The sequence below is a fragment of the Oryzias latipes genome, chromosome 10 (assembly GCF_002234675.1).
Source record: "Oryzias latipes chromosome 10, ASM223467v1".
NCBI classification, from domain to species: domain Eukaryota; kingdom Metazoa; phylum Chordata; class Actinopteri; order Beloniformes; family Adrianichthyidae; genus Oryzias; species Oryzias latipes.
The window spans coordinates 1,233,068-1,254,790 of NC_019868.2; the positions used below are offsets into that span (position 1 = coordinate 1,233,068).

Consider the following 21,723-nt stretch of genomic DNA (forward strand, 5'->3'; position numbering starts at 1 on the left):
AAGGCAGAGAGTGAGATTTCAACTTGTCATAAGTTGATGTCGACGACCTGACAGCCATGATGAAAGCTGAGAGGAACCCAACAGGGAAAATGATCAACATGAGAGGAAGAGCAGTGAGTCACTAGGGGGATGACATTCGCTGGCTTGTCTGGTGTTTCTCTGATATAAAGGCAGGTTCTTTGTTTCTGTTCTAGATGGAAAGGGAAACAGTATTTCTGCTCTGGATGTTCTCCACAGTACATGTCCACTGCATAACTGCTACATATGAGCAACAGCTATTTACTAACATGAAACAATCTCATGGATTTAAAAAAACATCATAATGATGCATGTCCCTTTTAAGTTACATGTAAAAATGATGGCAGGGACAAAAGAAATAGCTTGAATTATTTACTAGGCTGGGCTAAAAAGGTCACAGAGCACAGTAGCTTTCACATGATGAAGACAAGATGAAAAAAAAGGTAGATGCACAGACGGCTCATTCAAAAGGGTCCTTTAATGGGGACAAAGGGAAAAGTGAGTATGGGGATCCCCAGTTACTCATCAAAAGAAATAATTGTCCAATGTCATCTGCAAACATCATGGTCCTCAGAGATTCTGCTTCTTGCTCCTCAACATCCACCTCTTCTCCTCTGTGCTCTCTAACATGTTCCATATTCCATCAGCTCTTCAAAGTTCTCCTTCCATCTAGGGTTGTGCCGATGGACGATACCATCGTCCATCGCGATGGGTGACTGACATCATGATGGAGAGACACCATCGTGATGCCACGCCCCCGCCACGTTGCGAGACGACACCATAAGCCGCGGTTACAATATCGTAATCGGATCAATGGTCGGATTAGAATCCAACCGTGTACATGGGCCTAGAAAACCTTTTTCAGATTATAACATATGTTATAACATAACATATTATAGCATGATAATATGGTTACATTTTCGGTCGGAATAAATCAGTCGCACATGTGCAGTAGGGTTTGAAAAACCGGAAGAGGAAATTAGTTCCGCCGAGCGGTTACATTTATGTCAGCTTAATGTTACGGTTATTATGAAGCGCCTGTTCACTCATTGTTTTAATTTTAATCCGTGTAACCAATGCTTTTTCTGTGGAAGAACGGAGCCAGAAAGAAGCCAGGATTAGCTGTATGCTAACACGGGCTAACAACATTAGCTTTGGATGAACAAAATAATTCATGCGGGAAATGCCTCATTCTGCATCCTGGCTGCACGTAAATATGTGGGAATAACATCAACCTTTTTTTTTGTCGGGACACGACTGGAAACACAAATCCACGTGATTGTTTAAACGGTTTTTAAGGACTGAGCCACATTTCTGCCACTGTGTGAGCTGACTGTCCGAGCTCTGCTCGGACACACACTTTTACCGGAAGACCCGTTTCTCCTGAATTCGGTAGCTCGTTCACCTAGAGCTGCGGGACGGATCCCAGTCCTAAGTCTTCCACACTCAAAAAACGTTCACTTTGAATGAACATAAAAAAATTATGGAAAGGATTTCCACATGATTAGATTGCGTTACTTGAACAAAAATGAATCATGTTGGTCCTACTTAATTTATTTAGGTTGGCTCAACTTAATGTATTTAGGTTCAAACTAATAAATTTAAGTTGATTCAATTTAAATAGAGCAGTTGCACCCAACTTTAAATTGATATTGTTGCTCACTCTAAAAAGAAAAAAGTTGATCCAATTTAATTGAATCACTTCAATTGGTCACACCTAAGTAAATTAAGTTTATTTAACTTGAATTTCTATTTATTTCTTTAATTTTATTTATTCATCTGTAATTGATATGTTGTTCCAAAGTTACAACCAATGGGTCTTTTAATTTTCACATCAAAGACATGAATTACCCAGCAAAGTCCCACATCACAAGACAGGAGCTCAATTACCGCGAACTCTGTGTTAAGTATTGGAACATTAACAGTTTGCCACACAAGGGGGTTTGGTCTTCATCCTCTACCAAACTTTAACTCATGGTGCAAAAAAAATAAACATAACAGTTTAAATCACTAGTTAAAACAGAGTAAAACAGCTAGACAATAAAACCCATGGACAAAAACTCACACTTAGACCCCAATCTGCCCAGATAGACAAAGAAAATGGTATCCCACAATTCCTTGCGATTACTAATGCATCCAATTTAATGGTATCATGTTGGATCAACATGATTGAAATTAGTAACTTTTAAATGGATTATTTTTATGTACAATCGACATGATTCATTCACGTAAGATTTACAAACATAAAATTTTCTGGTTGAAATGACAAGTTACTTTCTTGTTAACTTAATTGGCTGGTAATTTCCTTTTTTTGAGTGCACACGTAACAAAGCATCCTCCCTTCCTTTCAAACACAAAGCTGTAAGTTCGTGTGCTCTGCTCACAGACACGGTCGCTCGCTCCACAGCTCGCTTCAAGTGCAGGAGCGACTACTTCTTTTCTATTTTGTTTTTATTTTTTTGTTAAAGTCACTTCCCTCAGTTTATACTGGATCCTCGCGGATGAGTCATTGGTTGGGAAATAAAATAAAATAATAAAGTAAAACAAGGAATAATAATTATATAATAATGAAAAATTACCCCCCCCCCCCCCCCGACAATACCATCGACCATCCCGATTGTTTACTGCAAACATCATCAACTGCCAATTTAAGGGACATCGCCCAACCCTACTTCCATCTTTCCATCAAACGTGGGACCTGTCAATGCATTCCCATCTCTCCTTCATCGCTGTAACCTGCTGAACATCCTTCCATCTCTATTTCTCTGTCTTACAGTACTGATCCACCTCTCACACTTTTCTGTCTGACCTGTTATACATGTCCTCACTCAGCCTAGTATGTTCTCCTTGTGCCACATCTCCTTCTCTTTTCTTATCTAACGTTTTCCCCTGAACAGACTCCTGAACTTCTTCATTCCACCACCAAGTCTCCTGATCGGCTTTCCTCATTTCAGATGAAACTCCAAGCACCTTCCTCCCAGTCTGCAGCTGTAGTTCTTCAGTCATCTGGAAGAACTTCCTGATCTCCCAAAGACAGCACTCTTCCTTTTCAGCTTCCACCATCATCTTCATCTTCCTCACCAGCAGTCCTCGTCCAGACCACTCTCCTATGCAATCAGGTTACACCCTACCCAACCACCACCTTGCAGTCTCCAATCTGCTTTAGATTGCAATGTCAGAATAAGATCAACTTGTGTGTTTCTCTGTCTACTCTTAAATTTACCTTTATGCTCCTTATCTTTTCTAAAAATATCGTCACCACTGCCATTTCCACTCCTTAGGCAACGTCCACAAACATCTGTCCTGCATTTCTGTCTTGAACACCAAACTACTTCATCACATCCTCATCTCCTCCTTCACCCACATGTCAGTTAACGTCTGCTCCGATCACCACTCTCTCCCTCTGGGAATAAGCTGAATCTCCTCATCCATCTCCCTCCAGAATTTCTCCTGCTCTTTAGCTAACATCATACTTGGGGGTTTGTTACGGCCCTGGTATGTCCAGCACTCTTTGTGCATGTGTATGCCTCTGTGAGAGTTTGGATGGATAGGGTGAAATGAGTCTGAGTGAGTGCTTCCTGTAGGTGTCTCAGCTGGGAGGTGCAGCTGAGCTCGGACATGCCTCCTACACCTGAGTCACATGATGGCAACTGCTGGGAACCAATGACTGAGGATCCACACCTGCTTTAAAAAACTGTCATTTCTTAGCAGTGCTGGCAGCTTTTGTTACACTCTTTCTGGTGGTCAGCGTGCCCCTGGTGAAGCCCCCAACATTAAGCTCCAGTCCTCTTTGTTTTGGACTTGTGTGGAGGAGCTTATTGTTCAGAGTACATTGTATCAGAGACTTTTGATTAAATGCTGAGTTTGTTTGTTGGGTGATGTGAGCTACAGGTTTAACTTTGTTTTTCTGAAGGCTTTTCTTTTGTAAAGCTAATCAAAAGCTGCACTTTATCACAGCACTCCAGTCTGCAACTTCTTTTTTATGTTGCATCTTCTTTTCCCTTCCCTTGGGTTGGAAGAATAACAGGGTCATTACCGCTGAGGACATTCAACATCACACCTTCAGCTTTCAGCTTAAGACTCATCATCTTCTCTGACCCTCTCTTAACCTCCAGAACATTCTTATCAAAGTCCTCCTTCAGAAACTCCTCCTCTGTTCCTTTTTCCATCAATACCTTGACAAACAGCTTGAAGCTTCTTCCATTCAAAAATCCATTTTCTCTTTCCATCTGGTCTCTTGATCACACAGAAGAAATGCCCTTTTTTGTAATTAGATTTCAAAAGTCAAGCTTTGTATGTCACGTTTCACCTGGTCAGCTGTAAGAATGTTTATACTGAAAGCTGCTGCTCGACCTTTAACTGGGACCCGTAAAAGAGAGTGCATTTTAATTTTAAAATTCTTTTGTATGTTTTTATGTGTCTACATCAGGGGTGTCAAATTCATTTACACTGAAGGCCACATCAGCATAGTGGCTGTCCTCAAAGGGCCAGATGTAACTTATACATTTAACTAAATGAAATGAAAGATAAATGTAACTACTCCTTCATGTTCAATTTCAATTCAATTTCAATTTTCAATTTATTTGTTTGTAGGATAAGCCCCTTGAGATGTGTCATCTCGTTTCATCACAATGAGAAACGGAGTGAGAAGAAGGTTGAATAAGAGGCAATTTTGAGAAATGCTGACAGAATGCCTCTGAGATAACAGCCGGATCATTTGTGCACACATTGTTAATTGTCATGGTGCCTCCACTAACTTCTGGTACCACAGAGAATCTATCCAATGTCTCATTACCCAATCCACCCATACTCCTATTGTACTGGGTTTTTCATGGCTTAAACTGCATAATCCTCAGTTTAATTGGACCCAGGGTCATATTATTAATTGGAGTGCCTTTTGTATTGCTAATTGTCTTAAATCAGCCATACCCTCTTTTTCAGCCTTTATTACTTATAGATCTTGTGATGTGGACCTTTCTAAAATCCCCTCTTGTTACCATGATTTAAAGAATGTTTTTTGTAAAGCTAAAGCCAGAGCGTTACCACCTTTACGCCCATGCATCGATTGATTACTTCTGTATTCGACTCTGTACAAGAAGCCTGTGTCTTCTCTAAATTGGATTTACGCAACGCTTATCATCTGGTTCGCATCAAAGAGTGACACGGGTGGAAAACGGCATTCAACACACCCCTGGGACACTATGAAAACTTGGTCATGCCCTTTGGGTTAACCACGCCCCTGCTGTTTTTCAAAGAATGGTAAACGATGTTCTCAGACACTTTCTCAATCATTTTGTCTTTGTTTATCTGGATGATATCCTCATTTATTCCAATAACCACACCCAACATGAAAACCATGTCCGTCAAGTGCTTGAAAGACTTCTGGAAAACTAATTATTTGTCAAATATGAAAAATGTGAATTCTACGTCGATACTGGTCAATTCCTGGGTTACATCGTCGAGGCTGGTCGCATCATTAACTGGGAGCCTCCAAATAACTGTAAAAAATTACAGCAATTTCTGGGATTCGCCAACTTTTACCGCTGATCATACGGAATTACAGCAGTATTGCCTGCCCTTTGACCCGTCTCACATCTACCAGTCAACCATTTAATTGGACTCCAAAGGCCCAAAAGGCCTCTGACAGGCTCAAAAGAACTCTTCGTTTCGGCTCCCATTCTTATACGACCCGGCCCCTCACGACAGTTTATAGTGGAGGTCGATGCTTCAGATTCCGGTGTTGGAGCGGTCCTGTCCCAAAAGGAGGAAAGCACAGACAAACTAAAAACCTGTGCATTTTTTTCACGTAAACTGTCCCCAGCTGAGCAGAATTACGACGTCGGAAACAGGGAGCTTCTGGCAATCAAATTTGCTCTGGAGGAGTGGTGTTACTGGCTGGAGAGAGCGGAGTAACCCTTCATCGTATGGACCGACCTCAAGGATTTGGCTTACCTGCGAACTGTTAAAAGACTCAACTCCCGGCAAGCCTGTTGGTGTCTCTTTTTTGATCGTTTTCAATTCACCATCACTTACAGACCTGGAAGCCGCAATGTCAAGCCTGATGCCCTCTCCCGCAAGTACTGCTCCACCGAACACACCACCACCACTATCCTGCCATTGACCTGTATTGTGGGTAACTTCAACTGGGACATTGAAACCAGGGTAGTCCAAGCCCAAGGTGAGGAATCCAATCACGGACCCTGCCCTAGAGGTACTCTGTTTGTCCCCTCATCTCTCAGGTCAGATGTCATATCCTGTGGACACGCCTCCCAGGTGTCCTGCCATGGTGGAGTGCATCGGACGCTAAACCTCATCCGGAGGTGGTTTTTCTGGCCTTCAATGGAGAGAGATGTCTTTGAATATGTTGCCGCCTGCACCACATGTGCCCACTAAAAAACTTCGAACTCAGCCCCTGCAGGACTCCTCCATCCCCTGTCCACTCCCATCCCTGGTCTCATATCCCCATAGATTTCGTTACTGGTCTGCCCCCATCACAGGGTAACTCTATCATCTTCACTAGTACGATGGGATTTCTCCCAGGCTTTATCCCTCTGTCTGAACAGACTAATCAGTTCTCCATTTACACAGAGCATCAGTTTATCTTTTGCCCGGATCACAATCGGTAGTGCATGTTTATCAATAACATTCAGTAGCTCAGTATAAAAATAGTCCCAAGCTTCATTTATGAAAGGTATTGAGTTAAGTCTAGCCCAATTAATGTTAAGCAAATCCGCAATAAAGCTATCAGTATTAAATGTTTTTGTTTGTCGAACTTTAACCAATTTTGGGGGAAGATGAGGAGTTTTAATTTTCCAACTACAATCTATGATACAGTGGTCACTGTGGCAATCTGAAAAGACGCCTGAGTCCTGGAATCTATCTGGATGTGTTACTAGAAACCAGTCAATAAGAGATTTAGAATTAGAGCTGATTCTTGTAGGTTTTGTAATTAACTGTGAAAAATTTGAGCTATTAAAAAGAGTACGTTCAATAGCAGATGACGGACATAGCCAATTTATGTTAAAGTCTCCAAACAGGATCATTTCACTTTTTACAACCCAGAGATGTAGCAGTAGATACAGTTAGTTTGTTTTTAAGATGTACAGCACTTTGGGCTCAGCTGCAGTTGTTTTAAAGTGCTTTATAAATAAAGTTGATGATCATGATGATGATATGACTTTTAAAGTCTCATATCAGGGAGTTGTTAAACTAATAATTTATTAATAATTATTAGAATAATGTATTCATTATAACAATAAATACATTAAAGAATCAGGAATGACGTGCAAACATGCACTTTAGAAATCTCAGACAACAAACTAAAAAACAAATATTAAATCTATAACTAGATTTCTTTAAAATCTGATTTCGACACAGTCAACGAAAATTCAAACTTTCTGCTGTTTATTATTTCAAATCTTGTCTCATACAGTTAAAATCTGCAATTTCTACTGCCTTAGAGTAGAAATACTTACGCTGCTCCTTATTAATACTCCATAAACAAATGTTATGTGTCCATTCAGCAAACATTTGCCATTGCTTTTTTATCATTTACACTGAGATCATTTATTGTGACTTTTTTCCTTTTTTTTACATGATTTTAGTCATAAAAGAACAACATAAATTGGAGAAATTTATAGGAAGAAACCAGAATCCGTTGGATCTCTGAATTCAACTGGAACTGTTAAACAAAAAAAAATATTATATTTAGATTTATTTTTATTAACTTTTCTTGCATTCATGATCAAAATCAAATTTAAAGTCTTTATATTTGAGTTAAAAGTCTTTTGAAAGAGAAAACAGATTTACTCCAACTTTTGTCTTTCCCCTTTAAAGGTGACTGAGCTTGTTCAACAGTGTCCCGACTAGTGACCCAGAGATCTCATAAGTGCACTTAGTGAGTGTGGTGCCAAAGCATCTGTGTGTAGTAGGTCCAGTGTTTTCTTACCCAAGGCTTTGGTAAGTGAAGGATGTACTTTAATGTGAATTCCAGCACACAAGGGGCAACTAAGGAGCAGATACGACTGCAGACTATCAAAGAGTAAACGGGAAACTAACTGGGGGCTATGTTGTCTGAGTCTGAAGGGAAGTTCAGTTTTCATATTAGCAATAAAAACTTAATACACATCTTGATGAAGGGTTGTGAAATGTACAGGGAGAAGTGCTGGTTTTCAACACACTGATAGTTCCTGGTGCTTAAATAAATTTTCAATGGTTATTGTTAAACAACCCACTGGGAATGTAGTCTTTCAGGATGATGAAACCATTTTTTATACAGGTAGTCTCTTAGGTAAGGTGGAATCTGAGTCGAGGTACAGGTGAAGTTCAGTAATCCATGAGTCATTAGAAGGTGGAAGTACCAGGGCGGAAGAAGTCTAGGTCTGTGAGTCACGAGTTACAGTGTAGGGGTAGAATCTGATTGGCAAGGGAGCAGGCGGCATTCGTGGTCCAAAAACAAAAACTAGACACAACTGACAGAAATAACCTGAAACTGTGTTGTGGGATAGACTGGATCGTTGCAGAATAGTGACAGCCTTCTGGTAGAGAAACTGGGGCGACACATGACTGAAACACCTGGGCGGGGGAGGGGGGCAGGATCTTCACAGGGGGACATCATCCAACAGTTGCATGTCATATATCAGCAGGCAGTAATGAAAACAAAGAGCTCAAATCCAGTCTGTTGTCTAGTGTGTTTGTGGCTGAGAGGGACTGTGACTGTAAAACACTTAAAGCAAGGTAAAAAAGTGTTATACATCATTTACTCTTCTACAATAAGACTGGAGGTTATGTTTGAAGAAGATTCAATAAAGCCAAGCACCACCATCAGGCATGGTGATGGTAAGATCATGCTGTGGGCTGCTTCTCAATCAGACTTCCTGAGAGACTTGTGAATGCAGGGGCTAAAATGATTGTAGAAAAGTGTAACTAAATCCTGGAGGTTAAAGTAAAGATAAAGTGACACAAAGTCCTAGAAGGTCATTTCAATATTCAAGTCATTAAAATAATCTCTAAAAAACATGAAAACATCTGATCTTTAATCTCTTCTGAGGTTTGTTCCACATGTAGGAATTAGCAAATGAAATTTTACTTCAAGCATTCTGCATGCTTCATAGGAACTATCTTTAAACAATATTTTGTTCAGTTTACAATTTTTTTTTGCCAAATTTATTAAACACAAAGAGGGAAGGGTGAGGCCTTGCAGATTTGTGGTGAATCTTAAAGCTGTGGAAAAAAAAGTGTAATCAGGAATAATGCAAACAAAGATGCAATGCTATAACGACTGCAGTCAGAGTCCAGAGCAGCCAGCCAGGCACAGGTCCATTTTTAGAGGGGGTGTCATTTGGCAATAGGATACGTATCACGACAGACCCCAGGGCTGTACCAGAAACAATATTTTACTATTTTTCAAAGAGAATGTCTTAGAAAAAACAGATGAAAAAAGTGGTAGCCTACATTTTATTCAATGATCGATCAGAACACTAAGCCTCCAACTGTATCTTCTATAGTTTCTATGACCCAAACTTTGGTAAATTAAGAAATGTTTTTTTCAACACACAGCTTTGGCTGATTTTTACAACAAAATATTTTTTAGTATGGAAAAAAAACATAGAGAGAATGTGCCAGAACCAATCAGGTTCTATAAGTATGGCTGAGGAAATAAAGTCCTGTTTGTTTCCAACTCTGCTAAATGTCGATGATACAGTACTTTTTAATATGGCTCAGGAGCTTAAACGTGCTTGAAAAGGAAAAAACAAAAGAAAAATAAAACAAGTAAACACGTATTTTACTGCTCATCACCACGAGGATGGTCTTTTTTAGGGCATTGTACACATCACTCTGATCCATCAGGTCACTGAATTAGAAACTTTTGCTGTGAAGATCAGCAGAACTTTGGCAACATCTTGACTAAAGTTTCAGTGCGTGATGTGCTGCTCATCTACACGGCGTCAGTCGCAACAAAATCCACGAGTCTGCTTAATTTGGTCCGGATCGAGGCCAGAACCTAAGGTTTGGTGACTTCAAGCTCTATATTAGTTTTCTCTCTTTTTTATCAATAACAGTTTTCATTTTTGGTCAACATAAAAAAATGTAATTTACTTTAAGAAATCCAATTTTCCTTCTTTCTTCATTTTCTTTACTCAGAAACATTTGATTTTATATCTGGAGGATTAACTCAACAGTCTTTTGTGGATTATTATAATGTCCACATGCGGTCTGACTCCGTATAATCTTCACTCAAAAGGGAATTTACCATTAGGGCCTTAAACAAAAACAACTGTAAAAGACATGAGTCACCAAAAAAAAAAAGATCAGCAGCAGCTTCTGGCTTAAATGAAATGCCGATCCTGTGATCACAACTACTGTGCTGATAAATGCCATCGCCTGAGGAGAACCGGTCCTTCGACCCGAAAAACCTGAGTCTTTTGCTTCCCAGCTGGGTCATCTGACATTTTATTTGCTGCATCACGCAGAGATTGAAGCATTATTACTGCTGTAATGGATGGAGCAGCGGACGGCTTTTTCTTCCACTGCTACACTTTAAGTTCAAGTTATTTCCATGTGATTCTCCTGCAAGATGGTGAACCACAGGGAGCAGGACAGAGGAGGAGTAGGCAGAAAAAAGGATAAAGATGCTTGTTTCAGCCACATTCTTTCCTCACAAAAAAAAAACTGCCTACAGAAAAATGTTTGATGGAGCCATGGCTTGTTTTGGTTTGTCAGCTTGGTTTGATGGATACTGGAATTTTTAGACAAAAACTACAACTGTCAGCCCAAACCAAAGGGGGAGGAGAGTAGGATGAAAAACCCCTGTTGACAACAACAGAAAGTATTCATTAGGGTTTCTGCTCTACAGACCAGCTGAACTTAAGAAGATGTTTTGCTTCTCATCAAAGAAACTTCTTCAGATTTGTAGAAACTCAGAATTGAATAGGATTTTCCATGGCCAGTATCATTGTAATCCTTCAACGTCCAATACTGCATTCATAAAATGTAATTAGTCTTTTAATATTCTAGTTATGAATATGTTGGAAACGTTCTCAAAGCTTAATCAATACAATACAAACCTTTAGAGTGGTTTCAAGTCAGCTTTAAGATTATCTGCACATTTCTAAATGCCAAAATTAACTGTTATTTTTTTTTTTGGTTCTAAAATCCACAACATAAATTGTACCAGGACCAATTTCATCAGCAAATATCCTAAATAAAATGTTTCAGGTAAGATGTTTCTCACTCATATTTAAGATGATCAAAAACTATTCTTCCCTTCTTTCATTTTCCGTCCGGTCCAACACCAAAGATTTTCAAACATGATTGAAATTAATAAAGTTTGGCCTCAATTACAAAAGGGGTTTATTCAGTCATGCCTTTGGTTTGTCTCAACATTAATAACCCCTCTTGTTATGATAAAATATGTCCAACACAAGAGGCCCTCAGCTCTCATCTGCCTGCCCAGCTGTTGGACAGGACAAGTAAAAAAAAAAAAAAAAAAAATATGATTGCTCTTTATATTTTGTGAAAAATAAAAATCTTTTTAATGTTTGTGTGCTGCAGCGTGAAGGAGAATTTTATTTGGAAATGAAAACTACCAGACAAGATCCAATGTGTAGAGCAGTGTTTGTCAACCTTTTTTGAGCCACGGCACACTTTAACCTTGACAAAATCCTGCGGCACACCAACATCCAGAAATAAAAATAAAAAAGAGAAACTAATAGCCTGTGTTAATCTACAGCCCCTCTGCAATCTCACATGCTTTTTTGTGATAATTGTGGCAGAAAAAGTTAAAAGATTTCAAAACTCTTTGATGTGTGTTCGTTGTGGTTTCAAGACGTTTAACAAGGACGACTCATTGTACGCTGAGACGCTGTCAATTTAACCCAATGCATCATGGGAGATGTAGTTTGAAAACTTCCTCAAAAGAGCAGACCAATGAGTTATATCACTAGAGGAGACACGCCCATTTTAGAAGCCTGGCCGACGGTGGCGGAGCGCGACGCCATCTTGGTGAGGTCGACGACGCCCACATGGCAATGATTTCTATTGCTTTTAGAGGTGTCTAAGTAGCTTTTATATACTATATATATTTTAACATTTATATATATATTTATACATATATGTAAATACATTATATTTATATATATAATATATATATATAGATACATCATTTGTTGTTGTTAAAGAAGAGAAACAGTCAGCCTTAAAAGCTCAAACTTTAATGAAAATGCATTGTTGCAGGACTTCTTACAAATAAAAAAATTCTTACAAAGAATTTTAAAAAATAATTTCTAAACATTTAGAAGTTCTAGACCTCTTTGACATGTAATTTAAATTATTTAGAAAAACCCAACAATAAGGCAATAATATACAAATAATAATAAATCAATAGTGAATCAATACAAACAATAAATAATAACAATAAATAAATAATAAGTCAATAAATAATAATAAAAACAAGTCTATTAATAATAATAATAATAATAATAATCATAGTAATAATAATATTAAATCAATAGTAAGTCAATGCAAACAATAAATAATTACAATACATAAATAATAAGTAAATAAACAATAAAAATAAGTCTGTTATTAATAATAATAATAATAATAAAATAAATATTCAAAAGAAGTACAAAAGTAAACAATAGATTTATCCTAAAAAAAAAACAACAACAACAAATAAAAACAATAGATTTATACTGATTCATGTGAGTGATCAATTTGTGTAACACAGATGTTATGGTGTCGGGTTTCAAGCAAACAGTCTGGCCTCTTATCAAAATGTGTTTCCACAAAATGTTCTGAACATATCCAGACTGTATTACTAGTTAGTAACCACAGTGATCCATCTGGGTTTGCTCTTTTTATTGCTAAGATCCACTTTTTCCTTAAGTCTGAATCCTTTGGAAACCTGCAAGAAAAGTTCAGTCACCGAGTCAGAAATGTATAAATCTATATTACTATAATAGCCTAGTATGCTGTATACAGGTTTAGCAAAATAAAATGTACATTTATGTCGACAGCAAATTCTCCGTACATCATGCAGCATGTTGATAACAGCCCTGCAGCATCATGCATGTCAACATGTGTTCTATTAATGAAGCCCCTGCAGCATTAAAAGAAAAAAATTATAGTACTTACCTGTGAAATGATATACCTTCCTCCTTCACGGACTCATTTCTCTGATTTTGGCAGTTGAAACCCAAACAATGAACTGGTATTATACAAAAAATGTGTTCACATGCATGCACTGCAGCAGTAAGTTGACCTCACCAAGATGGCGGTGCTCTCCTCCCATGAGGAATCACGTGATGTCTCCTCTAGTGATATAACTCATTGGAGCAGACAGACTAGCATCTCTGAGCTTCATTGTTTTGTTCACTTGTTCCACGGTCTGACACCGGATTCTGTGGAAAGCTACACCGCTAAAGACGAGCTTTAGCTGGTATTTTTGTTGGAACTGAGAGACTTTATGAGCAGAATCGTAACAAGGAAATGAACATTTTACCACTTCAGATTGGTCAGACTGATGACGTATGATTAAGCCTCTAAGAATGGTTGGTGAAGACAGATAAAGGGGCGGGACTTTTCCTAAAACAGTTATAGCTGCAGCTGAATCGCGGTACCGTCATTCTTATCAAAATGTCTTTAATAGAATCAAATAAACACAAAGAAAAAGTATTTTATGATCATTCATATTCCTAACTACTCAGTGTTTTATCAGGGCCTGTTTTAAATGAACACAGAGCTGATATCCTGGAGATGGAAAATGTTTTTAGATCATTTAATGAGGGCAATTTCCCATGGGACACCTGACCATCTCCCACGGCCCACGAGTGTGCCGCGGCACACTAGACACTGGTTGAAAACCACTGGTCTAGACGGTACCTGTAACAATCCAGCACGTAACTGCAGGGTGTAAGATGCTGGCAGGGAAAGCATACATGGAGCGCCACAATCAAGTGGAATAATATACAGGAAAATTTGTGCAGAATATGGACTGGAAACCCCAAGGTCAAAATGGGAAACACCTCTGAAGGTGGCAGAGAATGAGAGAGCAAAGATCCTGTGGGACTTCCAGATCCAGAGTGATAGGATGGTAATGGAGAACCAACCAGACATTGTAGTGGTGGATAAAGAACAGAGGAAAGCCGTTGTGGTGGATGTGGCAGTGCCAAGCGATGGGAACATCAGGAAGAAGGAAAATGAGAAACTGGAGAAATACCAGGGACTCAGAGAAGAACTGGAGAAAGCCTGGAAAGTGAAGGTGACAGTGGTGCCTGTGGTAATTGGAGCACTCGGGGCAGTAACCCCCAAGCTGGAGGAGTGGCTACAACAGATACCTGGAAAGACCTCAGACCTCTCAGTCCAGAAAAGCGCAGTGCTAGGAACAGCTAAGATACTGCAGGACCCTCAAGCTCCCAGGCCTCTGGTAGAGGACCCCAGCTTGGAGGAGAAACCACCCGCGGAGGGTGAGAAGAGAATTTTCAAAAATATAACTATAATGTTTATACATATAAGAAAGCGCACATATAAAAATAAAATGCATAGTAGCAGCAGGCTGTTGATATGTTTTGTTTCTGTGTGTTCCTCTATTTCTTGAAACCTCAGTCCTTTTCATGCAAATAACATTTAGATTTAGCAGGTTCACACTCATGAATTTGGTTCAAAATACAAATGGGTCAAAGGTCCAGAACTCACAAACAAGAAATCCATAAAACAGACCAGTCTTTCACAGTTCAGATAGGAAAAACCTGTCTAAATCTGTCAGGATCAGAACCTCAAACTTCCAAAGGGTTTGCAAAACACAAGAGTAAAAAACCTCACAGCAGGCATGAGGAAGTGCAGGTAAGGAGCTAATGAGGGTGAGTATGTGCAGCCACAGAAAAGGATGAATTTAGAATGACAAACACAGTGACACCTTCAGCTTTCCTATCACACCTGTTTTATTTGTTTTCATTTGTCTGTCATGAACACCTCACTCATTAATGTCTAGGTTTCTTGTGTTGTATTGCTGGGTGCATGCCAGTGGGGACACCACAACAGTTTGCTGGGGGGAGCGGGGTCGAACTGCCAACCCTTTGATCATTGGCCAACCTGCTCAACCACCTGCGCTGCTGTTGCGAGAGAATCAGACGTCTCGTTATCAGAGGCTACGTTCACACTGCAGGGCTTAATGTTCAATTCCAAATTTTTTTTAAAAATTCGATTTCTATTTTTTTGTGCAAGGTCGTTCACATTTCCAATTAAAGACGAACTTTTGTGATCTCTTGTGTGACCGTGAAATGACCCAGAAGTGACCTGCATGTGCAGAAGAGTACTCAATGGCGAATGACGTCACTCGTTGTTTGAAGTAGCTAACGTTAACATGGATGTCAACAACAGTGTTGTCAACAGCGGAGCTCTTTGTGCATTATTACATTAATTTTCACAAAGGAGCCAGCACAATTACAATCTTCTCATTTTAAGAAGGCATTGGAGCCAGGATCGTCTGTACCCACTGTGGGGAATGGGGATGGGGATGGGGATGTGGATGTGCTGGGGCCGCGCCCATGTGTAAGAGAGAGGAGAGAGCGCATGCAGCGCGGGAGGGAGTGTGAGGGGGCAGCGTGGGTGCGCATTCATGTTGTGTGTTATGGAGGAAGGAGAAGGGTGATAAAAAACGGTTTCCCCCAGAATAAATGCTATTGACTCTTTATTAACCCGTTATCGAGAATCTGAGAGTCAGAACGGGGAAGTGAACCCCGAAGGAGGATCCGCCTTCGGTCCCCCACGCTTCTGACCACGGTTGGAAAGGGGAAAAAGTTATCGCAACCGGGCGGTTGAGCACTTGAGTTTGGCCTGAATAGAGCTGTCACCCCAAATATGAATCCAATCGGTGACCTCGCTTCCCTTCCACTGACTTGTCCCAGCAGCATCGTCCACCATGGTTGTTGTTTATGATCCTGCCAACTTCAACGCATAATGATGACGTTTGTATCGTATCAATGACGTACGGGACCTTCGGATACATGTGGCCTGGCCGTTCATACGGAGGTTGCATTTCAAAAGATTGGATACGAATAGGGGCAAGGTCGCATAGGGGCAAAAAAATCACAATTGGGTCGTTTCAGCCTGAAATATGAACGTAGCCAGAGATGACTGTTTCAAATGGAGAGTAGAGCACATTTGTCATTTCTTATCTCATACCTGCAGACCTTTGATCCTCTTTTTTCTTACAGTTATATTTAGTCTTTAAGATGACAGTTTCCTTCAAAGTGGCCTTTAGGTTTCTCGGAATTAAACCCTCAACCAAATGATTAGTGGATGAACCCAGTGAGCATCATCCACCCTGTCTCAAGCCTTAATCGCAGTTTCCTGTAAGGAACAACTCCCTGTACGAGTGCTGTAGGTTTTTTGGATTGTCTGGGTCTGTGGAGGATCAGTGTTGTAAGTGTATCGTGAAGTACAGTACAGACCAAAAGTTTGGACATACCTTCCCATTCAAATCAATGGGAAGGCATGTACTGTATACATAAGGATAATGTAAGTTCCATGGACTTATGATGTACGGGTGATGCTTTCTTACTGTGCCCTTTATGCCACAGTCTAGTCTTTAGTAAGGTGTGAGTATTGACCTTTTAATGACCGTGCACAAATGCTGCTTGCACAGAGCACAGATAATTTGTAAGTGCCATATGAAGGACGCAGTAGGTTGTTCACACAAACAACACTCTGAGTGTCTAATTTCCTCATTTCTAACAGTCAGGCTGCAAACACAGACCTCAAACTTATCACATGAACCGCATTAACAGGCTCCCTGCGGTAAGCACAGAATTGGAAGTGATTAAAAATCTGTACGACGCGCCTGCATCTTGCCTATTTCCCTCTTACGAACCCTTATGTGTTGTATACGTTCTTGCTAAGACCTGTTGCCTGCATGATGTCCGTAGAAAAGAAATGTGCATGAGCAGGCTGGCTGAGCAGTCTATGAGCTTTATATTCTGTGCCGGTCACCTGTGTGTTCAATAAACATTCACCAAATCATTCCCGTATCCACCCCTAAGGGCAGTTGTGACTTAAGGCTCATTTACACTGGTCCGTCTGCGATGCGTCTCTGCCGGGTTGACGCAAAAAAACAGAATATTCATTAGGGCTGCACGATATGAGGAAAACTTGCGATATTAGTGATAAATATTGCGATAACGATAAATTTGCGGTAAATAAACAAATAGAAAAATAAACAAAAACATCATTCCCATTTCATTGCAACAGTTTAAAAATTATACTCCAAATGAACCTCATCGACATGGGGGACAAACGTCAGGGTGGCTAACCCTGGTCCTCAAGAGCCTCAACCCTGTCTGTTTTCCAATTCTCCCTAGACTGCTCGATAATGATAACCAAAATCAGGTGTGTTCAGTCAATCAGGATGTGAAATCACTTGAGTCAGCCAATCAACAGCAAGCTGGTTAAGGAGAGCTGGAAAACAGGCAGGGTTGAGGCTCTTCAGGACCAGGGTTAACATAATAGGCCTCCATCTAATTGGTCAACAATGGGAAGGCGTCCATCTGATTGGTCAAAGCATAAAGGGATTTATTTGATTCGTTAAATGCTTCAAGCTGTTAGAAGATTGTTTTAACACATTTTGGGTTTACGATTTATTGCGATATTCGCCGTGTTTTGCGATATGCATATTGCAGAGCTGGATATTGCGATAACGATAAATTTGCGGTATATTGTGCAGGCCTAATATTCATTAAATAGAGAAGATCACAGACACAGCACAGACAATATAAACTAAATGACGACTGTCAGACATACTCCATCACGGACGCAAAGTAATGGAGATGGACCGCAGATAGTGTAAATCCATCGTAAGGCTTTATTCTGTTTAGACATAAAGGTGAAACTGACTATTTATTTTATCTCTGTCTGATTAGAGACTCCCAAGAGACATAAAGATACCCCCAAAAAGCTATTAGCAGACAAATACCTCTGCTTCCACAGAACATATCTACCAATGTGACAGATACAAAGTTGTTGTGTCGTCTGCTCAGTGAGGACACACCTTTAATGCTCGCTACAGCAGTCTGGATTACATCCAAGAGGAGAATAAAGATCAGCAATGCTGCTAGTGAGCAGACCTGGATCTGGACCCGAAAACGTCATCTTACAACAACTGGAGACCAAGTGTGATACTGTATGAAAATGACTTCCTTCCTGCCCTCTGCACTGCAGCAGAACATTTCTTTTGCTGATTTCGTTGATACTGTGCCTCTGATCACGCAGCACAGCAGGAAACATTCAGATGGACATGTGACAGGGCATGCCATTTTCTTAAAAAAAAAATCTTTTTAGCATGCTTATTAGGAACTTTTGAAAATGATCTGTAAAAAGCTCATTTTCCTTTGTGAAAAGCTCTCTTGTGAATTGACCACACAGCATGAAAAGAATCCAGGTCAACAGCTATCAGTGATATTTGAACAAACATTTGATCTTCACAGAGCATGGCCACAGCACCATCTCTCTGCCGATGCTTGCCCGATGTGTGCCTTTGTTTGTGCAGATGTGCATGTGAACCTTTTTTTTCAAAGATGACAACATGCTGTGTCTGCAGTACTTTTCATAGCTTTTAGCAGTTGCCTCTTGAGTTAAAAGTGTGACACAAAAATGTAAAAGATTTTCTGCAGGGGGAAGAATCATTCAGAAATGTGATGGGAAGCCTCAGAGCAAAACCTGGAAATGTGATTTGAAGCCGATGGCAAATTAAAAGAGTAATGAGGCACTGTGCACATTATTGATCTTTACAATAAATGAATCTGACATAACATCTATCAGCTATATTCACAGCTGTCACATTATCAGAAGGAGCTCCACAATCAGCAGCTCACTTCCCTTCAACTGAATGTGACGGAGAAACTGCAGAGGCTGCTACAGCTGGACTGACGCCGATGCTGGTGGAGGTCTGACCGCACACGCAGAACAACAACTCAGTCAAATGTTGACCTGCTAGTAATGGGTGCTGATCCACTATGAGCATCTTTGTCTTAGTTTGTAATTGACCTTGACACGCCTCGCTTTGTAATTTTATTTATTTAATAAAGGGACAATCCATGTAAAAACAGTATGAAGTGCTCTAAAAAAGAGAAACACTGTAAATATGCAGCATTATAGCCTTACCTAACTTTCATCCTCTGTCCCCTGCTGACAATGGCTAGCCACCAAGAGACCGTGAATAAAAAAAATAAAAGTACATTATCAACATGAAATTGCATGAAATAAAATGACATTAACATAACAGATTTAAGGAGGTTTAAAAATACTTAGTTCTCCATGGTATACTACTCCTAAACATTGCCAAAAACAGAATAATAGTATGACAACTATGACCACTTTTTTTCCCCTTTGTCATATTTTGACTTTAGTGTAGGAAAGAGTTTTATGGTATTGTCCTTAATGTTAGCTGTGAGTGCAAGTTAGATTGTTCAGCAGCCATGATCTTAATTGTTCTGGGAAAGGTGGTGTGGGGAGCTGTCGAACGCTGTCTGGGATTGTGTTCCAAGTTTGAGAAGCCTGAAAGAAGAAAACAGTTTGTCCAAAGCAGCTTTTCAACTGGACACCCCTGTGATGTTCTGCCTCTGCATGGTGGGAGGCTAAAGGATGTGTGGTCTGGAAATGATGGTCATGATGTCAGGACAGAATGAGAAAATGAAGATGTGCTGTCAGACAGGACTCTCCTCCTTAATATTCAAGGGAGCTGTCTGTAAAAAGACTTTCATTTATTAGGAAACATCATATTAATAATTCAATGAGGATATGAAATTTTGTAGAAAGGAAGTTTTGTTCTGGCAACATGTACCCTTAGACTAGAGGAAGAGGAAAAACAAAGTGCTGCACCAAGTGTTTAATTTGAGTTTCACATTTTGTATTAAGAGAAAAAAAATAATGTTGAAAGATAGAAAACAAGTAAGTATTGATTTTTTAACATTCACTTACAAATTACAATGAGAAAACTAAACACTATTCACTGCAAAGAAAGACCAGGTAGAAACAAAACCAGCTTTTAAAGTAGTGGCAGATGTACAATAAAATATATTTTTTTGTGAAGTGAAGTAAAACTGACAGTAACAGCAGCATTTTACCATCTAAAATCCATTGCCAAAATCAAAAACATAGTATCAAAGGATACTTATTCATGCATTTGTCTCCAGTAGCTTAGATTACTGTAATGACCTGCTCACTGGCCTCCTCAAACCAGCTGTAGAACAGTTTCAGTACATCCAGAATGCAGCTGCTCGAGTCCTGACTAGAACCAGGAAGTACCATCACATCAGTTTCTGCACTGGCGTCCTGCAGTTCAAAGAATAGACTGTAACCCTTGTGCTATCCTAGGCACTTTAACAGTCGGAGTTGGGTCATCTAGACCCACTAGACCAGGGGTCGGCAACCCATGGCTCCGGAGCCACATGTGGCTCTTTCATCCTTCTGTTGTGGCTCTCTGTGACTTTGGAAAATAATGAGTATTTTATAATAATTAAATTTTATTTTAGTTTGTTCATTTTTCATGGCATTTCAAAGGCGCTGCTGGCTCCACACGTAGCGAGTGCCACGTAAAAAACCGCTTCGTAATGAGGTCGTATTTATCGGGCGAGAACTGCAGAGCTGATAGCAGAGAGACGCACGCGGGGCGGCTTCAATAAAAACTCCGATCTTCTGACGGGAACTTGACGTGCTGCGGGGCAGAGACCAACTCGCTGATGACAGAGAGTTTGCGCCAGTGTTGCCAGATAGAGTCACAGTTTTCCAGCCCAAAAGTCATCTGAAAACCGCCAGACCCAGCCAAAAACCGCCCAAAAAAACTTTTGTTGATGGTTTTTTTCGTACTGGACTGATTTAGCAAAATAAAAGATTTTTCTAAATAAAAGAAAGTTCAGACTAATAAAAAAATGTGTACAATATTGAATATTTCTTCAGCAGGCCGCCTACTTCTATTCATTTGCTTAACCCGCTCTATCCCCACTATAACCTGCGTCCGGCTCTTTCATCCTTGTGCTGCGCTGGAGCGACCCGACTATCGTGTCATCCTGCTATGACCGTATTTTGGGCTCTCTGTGTATAATACACTGAGGAGCGCGGGGGAAACAAATCTCAGCTGCAGAGGGTGTGAACAGGTACAGAGGAAAAGTAGGTGGAGAGGCGGAGGAGGGGCTTTGACTTCAAACTCCGTCAGAGAGATGCAAACACGGGCGTCAGATTGAGACGCAGCTTTCACTGCAGGAGTTGAAGCAGAGACTTTCTCTGGGATGATTTTATGAAGTCAAACATGGAAACATGATTACCAAATAGAACTCTTCAAAATAATAAACCTGATCTCTCCACATTCTCCGTGTCTACCATGCATTGACAAACACATTGACAAACACATCGCTCCATGCAGCGATCAGACCAGAACCAGTAGCTCCTCCCACACGCGGCCGCGGTATCATCTTTTAAAGAACATAATGTGCATTTGCAGCGACGTATGCTTTCCTCCGGACCATAACCTTCCCAGTCCACCAGGAACTGATGGCCGCGACCCCGGCACCGGACGTCCAGAATGCGGCTGACAGTGTACACCGGAGCGTTATCGATGAGCCAGACCAAATATTTGGACCATTCAGTGGTGTTCTGGCTAGGCAACGGAGGGAAGCTTCCAGCTCCTGGTTGGCACGTTCAGCCTGTCCATTG

The 21,723-nt window shown here is 40.3% G+C and overlaps 1 protein-coding gene across 1 annotated transcript in view; it reads right to left on the reverse strand.

Moving 5' to 3' along the window:
- The window catches only part of rxfp1 (relaxin/insulin like family peptide receptor 1), a 165,207-nt gene that overhangs the window by 53,111 nt on the left and 90,373 nt on the right, over positions 1 to 21,723 (reverse strand). The window lies entirely within an intron of this gene.